Source organism: Pristis pectinata, chromosome 4 (assembly GCF_009764475.1).
Source record: "Pristis pectinata isolate sPriPec2 chromosome 4, sPriPec2.1.pri, whole genome shotgun sequence".
Classification (NCBI taxonomy): domain Eukaryota; kingdom Metazoa; phylum Chordata; class Chondrichthyes; order Rhinopristiformes; family Pristidae; genus Pristis; species Pristis pectinata.
The window spans coordinates 86,394,067-86,406,125 of record NC_067408.1 but is presented as its reverse complement, the minus strand read 5'-3'; the positions used below and the strand labels follow the sequence as shown (position 1 = coordinate 86,406,125).

At 40.2% G+C, this 12,059-nt stretch overlaps 1 protein-coding gene across 1 annotated transcript in view; it reads right to left on the bottom strand.

The window, feature by feature from the left end:
* Nucleotides 1–6,990, bottom strand: part of LOC127569384 (uncharacterized) — a 35,100-nt gene extending 28,110 nt beyond the window's left edge. Inside the window, exon 1 of the mRNA XM_052013979.1 lies at nt 6,901–6,990. The gene's annotated coding sequence lies outside the window, so the exon portion shown is untranslated. The remainder of the gene's footprint in view (nt 1–6,900) is intronic.
* Nucleotides 6,991–12,059: the final 5,069 nt, after the last annotated feature.

Below are 12,059 nucleotides of genomic sequence, written 5' to 3'. Positions count from 1 at the left end.
TTGCATTGAAATAAATGCAATTTAATTCAATAGCCTTTCCTCGCTCTCGGCCATTCTCCTGCCTGTCATGCCTATTCAACTTGCTATCACCGACTTCTGCATCACTTTCCAGCCTCTCATTTGCCTCCCTGATGTTTGAGATCCTACCCTCCTGCTAATCTAGTTTATGCATAATTTCGTGTATAAATAGTCATTTTGTGCATGTTAGTTTATGCTTGTGATAATTTCTGGGTTGATTAACAACCATTAGAAATTGGCCACAGCACATCTATTGCAATGCATGCCTGATGTTTGTTTGGCATGAGGAATTATCTGGTCCACTTCTACTTACAGAAATTGGTTAGTAATGTATGGCTTATGATCTGTGTTTTTCACTGACAGTGAAACAAGGAGCAAACCAGCAGCAAGTTGAAAGATATCACAAATTAAAGAGTTCTCACTGGAATATCAATGTTTTGCCTCTAACCTTTGCCAGACTTATTTTTCTGTGCTTCACTTTTGCCCACAACCATCACTGACAAAGTTCAGGGTGTCTCTATATTATGCACATCAGTGCCAGATGCTGTGATTGCCTGCCCTCCCAATGACTTGGGGTCTCATCCAGTATAGAAGTTGATTGGGCCAGATCACTGTGTGGAAAGTTTCCAGACACAAGGAGTGTATGATGTTTCACCCCACCCAAAACACATTTCTCCTCACTTCCATGGTAACCTTTTATTCTGCTGTACAATGGCTGCCATGAGGTGTGTTCTTTAAGGTTTGACTCACTTCCCAGTGGTCAGTGTGCCAACGATGGAGTTTGGCAGGCAGATGAAGTTAGAAGAGGTGTGGTTAAAGTTTTTGAGCATTATTCATGGGAAAAAAAACACCCTAAAAACTGTTCAAAAATTTATAAATATTTTCCCAATTGGGCATTAGTGCTACCATACAGCACCTATTTAGTTCACCAAAATGGGTGGACTATAATTCCTAGACATCCATATTCTTGTTTGCCTGCACACCTGATTTAGAAGTGGGAGCAATGTCAACAAAATTGACCTCTGAATGACTAAAATCCATTCTTGAAAACATTTTCAACTAACCAAGTTTTAGGATTAAGATTGAAGTTGTTGTTGATTGAAGAAGCAAGTTATGGCTTCACGAGTCTGCACTGGTATGAAAGGCTGTTTTAACAATTCTTAATGATCAGTCTCAAACTCATTGCTCGCATTGACACTCCTTGTTATGTCATCAAAGAGTTAGTCAGACAGTGTTCCCTTAACAAGTCTATTGACTAGAATTGGAAGCTAACCTTGACAGAATGAAAGAAGCAGACAGAACATTTCAAATCCCAAAGGTAGCAAATTTCTTGAGCCAGTTTTTTCTGGAACGATATGCCCTTGAATCAGTTTGAGGATGATACATAATAGATTTAACTATAAATAATGAGCCAGAATTAGTAAATAATCCAATTGTAGGGAAACACCCAACTGCAATTAACATGGGATTTGAAAAGGAATAGGGTGAGTCACCAACCCAAGGCTTAAGCGGTAGGTTTGAGTGAGGGAAAACAATAATTGCTCAAACTGGAGCTGTTAATAGACAGAACCACAGGTGAACAGTGAGTCAGAGTCATACAGGCCAGAAACAGGCCCTTCACCCCAGTTGAATCCATCGTGACCATTAAGTACTCATTTATAATAATCCACTTTTATTATCCCAACACTTCCATTAACATCTGCTTAGATTCCACCACTCAATTGCACACTAGGGGAAACTAGTAGTCAATTAACCTACCAACCCACACAATGTTTGGGTTGTAGAAAGAAACCAGAGCACCTGAAGGAAGTCATGCAATTACAGGGAAAGTGTGTAAACTTCACACAGACAGCGCTGTAGATCAGGATTGAAGCCTGGTTACTGGAACTGAGCCAGCAGCTCCACTAGCTGCACTACAGAGAGGTGCACGAAGGAATATTTGGTACAAAGACATCTCCAGACACCTTAAAGGCAAGAGCTCTATCAGTGTTATTAAGGAACATTTGGCAAGTAGAAAGATGAAAGTATGTAACTAAAGGAGAAGACTTACAAGAACACAAGAAACAGGTGAAAGAAAAGGCTAAACATCCCCTTGCGTCTATCCACCATTAAGTAAGTGTTTCCCAACTTCTATATTTCATACACCTTTCAGTAAGAGCCAACAATCCATTATCTTTCCTCGTAGCTTGCTGTGCCAACCCTTTGTGCTTCAGGTACTAGGTTCCCAGGTCCCTTTGCATTGCAATATTTTATATTCTTGTTCGATTTAAATAATTATTTGCTTTTTCAATCATCTTACCAGATAACCTCTTATTTTGCCACATTATACTCCCCCTGCCAACTTCTTGTTCACTCACTTGACTTCCCTATCCCTTTGTAGGTCCTTGGCGTTTTCCCTCACCTTCAATATCTTCATATTATCAGCAAACTTGACTACAGTATACTTGGTAACACCATCCAAGTCATTATCAATTGTAAATAGCTGAGGCCCCAGCACCAAGCCCTGTGTCACCACACTAGTTATTGATTGCTAAATACAAAAATTACCCATTTATCCCAACTCTGTTTTCTGATACTTAACCAATTTCCCCCAACAATGCCACTACATTTTCTTCTCTCCAACCTGTTTTTTTTTGTGCAATAACCTTTTACGTGGCACCCAAATGGATCCCTTTTGGATAGCCACATATACTATATCTACTGGTTCCCTTTTATCTCCCTTGTTTGTTAAATCCTCCAAGAATTCTACCAAATCTGTCAAACACGATTTCCCTTTCATAAGACTATGTTGACTCTTGCACAGTTACAAAGATTCGTGGAGATCTCATGAATGAGAGATATAAAGAGCAGCAAAAATATATAAAAGTTAAAAAAAATGTGGAAGTAAACTTGAGGGATATTAAGTTTACACAAAGGTTTTTAATAAATACATTAAGGAAGATAGTGACCAAGGACTAATGCTTGACAAGAAATGAGTTATCTATTGAAGACAGAGATGAAGAGGAATTTGTTTTCTCAATACCCTTCTGCTTGTTGACCTACATTAGCTACTGTTCACCTAGCCCTCATTTCCCACTTATTGCTAATGTTTAACCTCTTGCATGGTCTTAACCTCACCCATCACTGTAATCTGCTCTCCCTGCGGTCTCTCTGACCACTGTATACCTCTTAAGCCTCCACTCCCTTGCTTGTTCGATGTGTGGCTGAAGGCATGACCACCAATGTACTAAGCTATGGAACTCCTCCCTCTATATTTTATAATAAATCTTTTTCTTTTATATTATATTCATTCACTAACAGATCATTGGAGCTACAGATTTTTTAAATACTTTTTTGTTCTTTATGATTATCCATGTCATGATTGTTCTCCTGATCTTTGTATTACATGTATAAACATTGATATATTAATCTGTATTAATTTGAAAACTAATGAAAAGATTGAAAAAGAAAGGAATTCCTCCTCTAAATCTTTCTACCCATAATCTCTCTAAAACTCACTAATGTATCTGATCAACCCTTTTTCTAAGCTCCTTAATATCTTTTCCTTTAGCCCAGGGTCTGTATATGTCTAGTTTCACTTTGATGCACAAGAACAACAAATTAGGACCAGGAGTAGGCAACCTGGTTCCTCAAGTCTGCCCCATCATTCAACATGATCATGGCTGATATACACTTGCCTCAAATACTCTTCTGTGCCAGTTCCCCATTGTCCTCAATTCCCCAATCTTTCAAAAATTTATCTACTTCCACTTTAAATATTTCTAATGATTGATGGAATAGTTTCCTATATTAAAGGCACTGTACAAATGTACTGCTTTTGTTGATATGGTGGGCATACCAAAACCATAACTCCTTCACTCAAAGTAAACAGAAGTCATTCTAAAGATGTCCATAGAATGCCACTGAACAAGTTACATAACATTCTGATCATTTCCCAAAACACCACAAATTCTGAGAATACGAGACTGCTACAGCAAATGAATTAATAGATTCCATTTCAAGAATAATGCCCAGCCCACCTGCACATAATATTATGGAACTGAATTAATGTAAAAATGTGATTAATAGACTAATCAGAATGGGCTAAATATTGTTGCGAGTAATTTGCCAGATATATGCTTGCACAATGGCTTTCTAACAGGGTGTTTTCCAACAAGTTATGGTCAATTAAGTGTGAAATTGGGCCTCTACAAGGCAGCTGCAAACTTTGTGAACAGGGGAAGCAACTAGGGCTGCAAAATGTTATGTCCTTGGCACGTTTTGGGTATTACAGGTGCCAAAATGGTTCCAAAAGTGCAACTGATGCATATAATTGTATCTGTAGGATGTGTACTACTTTCCACATTGGGAAGGGCATTTAGATACAATGCTTTTGCATGCCTAAAATATGCAGAATGCAATGCTGCTAGTGATCCCACATCAAATTTCAATAATCCAGCTAAATCCATTGTTAAGCATGATTGAAGGATACAACATTCAGCAAAAGGACAGAAATCGTCTTCTTTAAAAAGTTCATTAATACTGATTTGTCCCTCTTCTTTATTATTACGCAGTATTGGCTAGAGTAAGGTTTGGGTTACATACATCACAGATTTCTCACAGACCACAAACAAACTGGATAGTTTTTAATGAGAAAAGCAAGGACTGCAGATGCTGGAATCTAGATCAAAAACATTATGATGCTGGAGGAACTCAGCAGGCCAGGCAGCATCTGTGGAGAAGAGCAGGTGGTCAACATTTCGGGTCAGGACCCTTCTTCAGGACTGAAGATAGGAAAAGGGGAACCCAATATATAGGAGGGAAAAGTAGAGCAGTGATAGGTGAACAAAAGAGGGGAGGCGGGTGGGCACAAGGTGGTGATAGGTAGATGCAGGTAAAAGATAGTGATAGGCAGGTGCGGGGCAGGAGGGGAGAGCAGATCCACCAGGGGATGGGTCAAAGGTAAGGAGGGAAAAATGTGGGGGGGGGGGTTAGAAGAAAAGAGAAATAGGCTAGTAAAGAGAAGAAGAGGCATGGTTGTGGGTGGGTGTGGGGGATTACTTTAAGTGGGAGAATTCAATGTTCATGCTGTTAGGCTGCAAGGTTCCAAGATGGAAAATGAGGTGCTATTTCACTGGTTTGTGCTTGGAATTCTCCTGGTAGTGGAGGAGGCCGAGGACTGACATATCTACGATAGTGTGTGGGGGGAGCTGAAATGACTGGCAACAGGAGATGCAGATCGCGGTTATAGATGGAGTGCAGGTGTTCTGCAAAACGGTCACCTAGTCTGCATTTGATCTCACCAGCATAGAAGAGGCACACTTGGAGCACCAAATGCAGTAGGTGATATTAAGGGAGGTGCAGGTGAATCTCTGTCTCACCTGAAAGGACTGTTTTTGGTCCCTGGATGGAAGTGGTGTAAGGGGCAGGTGTTGCACCTATGCAGGGGCAAGTGGAAAGTTCCCAGGGTGGGAAGAGGAGTGAACTAGGGAGTCATAGAGGAGAGCGGTCCCTGCGAAATGCCAGAAAGGGTTGGGGAGGGGAAGATATGCTTGGTAGTGGGGCCCCGTTGAGAGACGGTGGAAGGGCGGAGAATGATGTCTTGGATACATAGGCTGGTAGGATGAAATGTGAGGACAAGGGAGACCCCATCCCTGTTGGTCTGGGAGGGGTGGGAGTGAGAGCAGAGGTGCAGGAAATGGCAGAGATATAGAGATATGGGTATGAAACTCTCTCGACCACAGTGGTGGGGGTGGGGTAGAGAGCCACAGTTAGTAAAGAAGTTGGACATCTCAGATGTCCTGGAGTGGAAAGCCTCATCATGGGAGCAGATGCGGCGGAGGTGGAGAAATTGAGAAAAAGGGATAGCGTCCTTGCAAGAGACAGGGTGGGAGGAGCTGTAATCGAGGTAGCTGTGGGGCGTAAATTAAAACTCAAATATGTGATCAAGATAGGTGCTTCGATTTCATAAATGACCTAATTTGTTGAATTTTAGAATCCCTTAGGTTTTTGAAATATTCATGAGATAAAATTACAAAACATGTACATAAAAATATTTTAGTTCCAGAGAGTTTGCCAAGTAGTAATGGTTTGGTGTACCTCCAAAAAATAAAATCGCTTAATCCTCATGTAATTAAAGGCAAGACTTAAGGTTTTTAGGAGCAGCACCAGTTTGTAAAAACTTTAAAGTCATGCCTGTTCTAATGATTTCCATTGATTCTGACGCTGGAGAACATTGTGTGGAAAAGCACTGATAGCAACTCAGAATTTCTATGTTAAATTATGCTTGCATGAAAATCTTGTTGTTTTCAGTCTCACTGAATTAAAAATCCTAGTTAAGGCAATAAGAACTAGTTTTAGCTGAGATCATGTTGATACAGTGGAATTGCAAGTGTTAATTGGAAATGCAAGTGTTGCTAACTTGTAAATTGATATGTGGAATCCAATGCTGGCTTTGCAACCGGGCTCTGTTTATGTTGTCCTTTAAATTGAATGGAGAGCAATAACATGTGGGTGGACCCTGACGGCTCTCAGCTGGAAGGTGGGGTTAAATTACCTCCAATTTTCAAATATAGTCAAGAAGGATTTCCCATGACAATTCTAGAGTCAATTCCCTAAACATAATATTGGGAAAGTGAAAGAAAACTGACTGGGACAAGACACTTACAACTCCACTCATAGTTCTTCAACATTCGTCAAGAAACCGCACTGATCAAAATCTAGGGTCAGAATGCACCCATATCCTGGTTGATAATACATAGAACAATTGTCAGATCAGGAAATCAAAAGAGAAAGCCTACTTCAGAAAAGATGTATAAAATCTCCATTGATCGTAGGTTACAGAATTTCTCCAAAACACTGTATAATATTTGGAATAAAAGTAATAATTTCAGAATGACTTACTGATAGGTTTTGGAATCTGTGGTACAAGTTGAGCCATTAAGTTCTTTCTCTAATCTTCCACTTTCCTTGCATTGTCCCTGCGGGGTTGAACTAGTTTGTCTTTGCTTGAGAGAGCAATCTCAAATTTATTCATATCATCTAGCTGTGAATGTACAAATCCCTGCTCTGTGGAAGGGCTCTCAGGATGGCTCGTCTCCACTGTTTCCTATCAGTTTCTTTGCTATCATTGTCAATAACCTGTGTAGCTTGTTCATCAAAGGCTTCTTTTTTGAAAAATTATTCGATTAGGTGTGGAAGTTCCATGCTGATTATCAGTGCTTAAACCTGGACTGCTCTCATTTTTGCTTTGGGGTAGGGTCGTTGGTTTTGATTTTGGTGTTAGACTGAAAAAAACTTCCTAGTTTCCATAGAATTCCATCATCTGGTTGTTTCGAAATATTAGATGTATTTATGTGGGTTTAATGCAACATTTTCATTAGCTCTTTGTTTTCTTGAGATGAAGATTTCTCTTGATCCACAGAAGTCTGTAAAACCCAGAGGAAAGACACAGCACAACTTTATGCTTCAAGAATTATTTATCAGTGATTTAAACAGCAAATTCATCAAAACATCTTAAAGAAATCAAGATGCACTTTACCTTTGCTAGGTCAGTAAGGAACTTATTGGCAGTCTTGCCATCTGTTGGGCTCTCTGTGGTTTCTTTGTGCACAGGCCTAAGAGAGAAAAAAATCATAAGGCATTTATAATAGACAAAATAAAATGGCAAAAAAGAGTTTACTGAAAAAGATGCAAGGGCATGTTTTACATGAGAAAAATAATTGCAAATACACTGAAATGAGTGCAGCAAATTACTGAGTTTGTTTATCAAAAGGGATTCAGTTCCACAGCACCATTCACGTCTCACTTTTCTGTTTTCTTCAGAGTTGAAGATGGTCTTTTTGAAAAAAAAGATATTTTCTGTGTAATCCTCGTTGGGTAAAGGCTGGGAACATTTCCTCAGGTTCTACAAATAACCCTTTAGTCTCTTGGGCCTGGGCTTACTTTTCCCTCCCACTTCCCAGCAACCCCAGAAGACTACCTCCACCCCAACCAAACATTCCTGACAGATCATTCTGTAACTCCTTTTGCTAGAATTAAACAAAAACATGAGGGCAAACATTATGAATATGTCTATTGGTTTAGCACATCCTTTTTGTTTTAAGAATTGGATGAAGTTTAGTGAGGCAAACTCATCCAATTTTTATTAGTTGGATATTCTTATACTCACAGGTGAAAATATCAATCAATTGTTATTAGTGAAGAAATTGGGGCATTGGCAGAGGAACATAGCAGGGAACAACAAGGTATTTGAATTGAGCCACAGCAACAAAAAAATGTTTGGGAAACATAGTAGATTGCCAGACCTCCACACATTATCAAGTTAGCTACTATATATAGGATATTTGAACACAAAATAAATCTGCAGATGCTGGAATCTGGAGCAATACACAAAAAGTGCTGGAGGAACACAACAGGTCAGGGGAATAAACAGTCGATGTTTCGGGCTGAGACCCTTCATCAGGTCTGGAAAGGAGAAGGCAGAAGCCAGAATAAGGAGGTGGGGGAGGGGGAGGAGCACACGCAGGCAGGTGATGGGGGAGTCCAGGTGGTTGGGGGTAGGGAAGAAGATGTAATAAGCTGAGAGATGATAGAAGAGGCAAAACGGCTGAAGGAGGAGGAATCCGGTAGAAGAGGGCAGTGGACCATGGAATAAAGGATGGAGGAGGGGAGGAGAGGAGATGGGCAGGTCATCAGAGCAGGGGAAGGGAGCCACAAGAATGTGTGTAAGTTAGCAACTGGGCTGTTTATTATATGTATGTACCTGTAGCATTAAAAAAAAGGTATTGTTCCCATTTTAAAAAGATTAATTTGAAATTGCACCAAGAATTGTGACAGTAGAGATTCAATGAATACAGGCCTCAGCCACACTTCTACAGATGTAAAGATCATCAAGGAATGTGCACAGAAATGTGAGACATAATATTGGTTTATTATGCAAAAATGTCCATTATCAAATACTGAAGTCTCAGGCTGAAAGATCATAGGGTCAAATTTATATGGTAGTTTCACAATCTCTTGCTGAAGCTGAGGAAGTCAATTAAGCAAAAAATTGAAAAAAATTTGAGTTCCCTGTGAAGTGGTGCACATTGGAACTTCTAGACTAATGTGATGAATGAGTGCTTACAACATTTTCCTTGGGTTTTATCTTGGGATCCATTGATCGATTGGAAAACTCCAAGATATTTTCTCCATATAACATTTCACTTTTCCTTGGTTTACATTTTTAATTAAGTTTTAAATGTTGTTTTTGTTTATTATTTGCTAAAAATAGTTAACAGAGGAGATCAATGATAAAACCCTAAAGAATGAAACAGGGAGTGTCTACAATATGATGCATCTATTGTGTGATGATTCAACAATCTGATTACAAAACCTTCACTGTCTTCTCCCACTGAGACCAGTGAGCACAAGAATGCAGCAGTGCCAGCTTTATTAGTCACATGTACATCGAAACACACAGTGAAATGCATCTTTTGCATAGTGTGTTCTGGGGGCAGCCCGCAAGTGTTGCCACGCTTCCGGCACCAAAATAGCATGCCCACAACTTCCTAACCCGTACGTCTTTGGAATGTGGGAAGAAACCGGAGCACCTGGAGGAAACCCATGCAGACACAGGCAGAACGTACAAACTCCTTACAGACAGTGGCCGGAATTGAACCCGGGTCTCTGGTGCTGTAATTGCCTTACGCTAACCAGATGATTGTAAAGTTTACTCTTTCACTACAAAAAATAAATAAATCAAATGAAGTTAACTAACTAAAATCTATGTGAATGTTTTCCCTATTTCTACCATAACTGGTGGGTATCCTGTAGGGATAGTTCCTCCAGCTTTTAAGTCAGTGTTCTGTACAAGTTACTACAGATGAATGGAAGAACTCCTGTAGAAACGGTAACCCAAAATGTGATCAGAAAATATATTTAAATGGCTTGAAACATCATCTCGGATGGCATTCTCATGTGTTTGCACTCTAGAGCTGTTTTTATGTAAACCACACACTTATTTAATAGACTTGTACCTTAAAATGCCTTGAAGGATTGTTATTTCTCATAAAGGTGCCTTACTTTTACAGATACCACTTTTTTGAATTTTGGAATCAACTTTGGGATTTAAACCCTACATGGATCTCTAGTAAAACACCTGGGTAAAACATTAAACCGAAGCTGAATTTGTTCTTTTGAGTGAATGCAAAGATGCTATAGCACTATTTTGACAATGACTAGGGGAATTATGCCCAATGTTTGATCAATATTTACCCCCAAACGAAACTGATAGTGTTTTTGTGGTCATATTTCATTGTGGGAGCTTGCTATGCACAAATTGTCTGTCATATTTCTTACAGTGCAATAACGATTATACCTCAAAAGTATTTCATTGGTTGCAAAATGCTTTGTGGTACCTTGTGATTATGAAGGGCACTGAATAAACATTAACCTTTTCTTTTAAGATATCAATTCATAGTGTAGACTCAGCAGGGGGTGGGGGGGGTTCTTCTTTTCTTTAGTTGGAGTACAATCAATTTTCATTTTACATTTATATGATGGCATCAAGATTCACAAATCTTATTGCTACAAAAAGGTCTTTCAAAAGGTTGGTGATCTCAAAAATGCGTCAACATCCATTGTTGCTGATTTCCACACCTACAAACCAATCAAAAGGAAATTTTATCAGTCCAATCGACAATCGATCATTGAATAAGCCCCAATTTGCTTCAAACCCAGACCTCTTGTATCAGTCTTGAGTTCGATCCCGGACCACCCTTGTCAATCATGGGATCGATCCCGGACGAGTCCCCAATTTTGTTACATACCAGCAACAATAGAAACACGAGTCATGTTCAAATGTTAGAATCTATTTATTAATAACTACTTGTAATAATAAGAGAAATGAAAACATTAGATATCAGATATTGACCCCAATTTAAACCCAAAGTGCGTGTGTGGCAAGTTTCCCAAACCCCAAGTCTAGGAACAGTTCTCAAAGTTCAGTTCAGCAAGTCACGGAGTAGAACGATGAGCAAAGGCTTTTGAAAACCACATTTGGATGTGGAGATAATGTATTCCACAAGTTCTACGATGGAACCAGTACGACACCTCAATCACCGAAGATCTCCATTGCTTTGTTCCGAGGTATCTGCCACACCAAGGGCACTCAATACGTGGCCGCCCACAGATATACCTGCTTTCCAGTACAGGTTAATGACAGAGTGGACTCCACAATTGCTCCAAAGATCCATACGTGGATTTTAAAGTGACAGACGCAACGATTATTCTTCATCCATAGATGCAGAGACCGGCAGTCAGTGCTACCAGCTCTCTCTCTCTCCGTCTGTCTGTGCAATTGCCAGCACGTTCCAGTTATAGTCATTTTTCTTCGCCCCCACTCGCAGTAGTCAGATAAAGCCACACACACTCTACTACACAACCGTCCAGGTGCCTTAAAGGGACACTCATCAAGTAGCAACCTGGCTCGTAACATCACCAAGCATTCATCTGCACTAATTCAATCTTTCACTTTACATCTTTACCCCTGCCCCAGGACATCACTGCAGGAGTTCCTTGGGACAGCATCTTGGCCCCAATCATCTTCAGCTGCTACCTCACTGACCTTCTTTCCAAGTTCAGAAATGGAGATATTTACGTTCAATTTTGGGGTAGCACAGTGGTGCAGCCAATACAGCTGCTATCCCATAGCTCCACCGACTATGTCTAATCCTGGCCTCTAGTACTGTCTGTGTGGAGTTTATGTTCTCCCTGTAACCACACGGGTTTCCTCCAGGTGCTCCAGTTTCCTCCCACATCCCAAGATGTGCAGGGCCGGTAGGTTAACTGGCCACTATAAATTGCCAATGGTGGTGTAGGTTGAAGGGTACAATCTTGGGGAGGAGGGTTAAGGGTATGGGAGTTTGGGGAGAACAAACACTAATGGGTGTTGATGGTCGGCAAGCCAAAAGGGTCTGGTTCCTTGTTGTTTGACTTTATTCACAAGTCATCAGCAAATGAAGCAGCCCCTTACCTGCATGCAAGCAAGATCTGGACAATACTCAGGCATGGGCTGATGA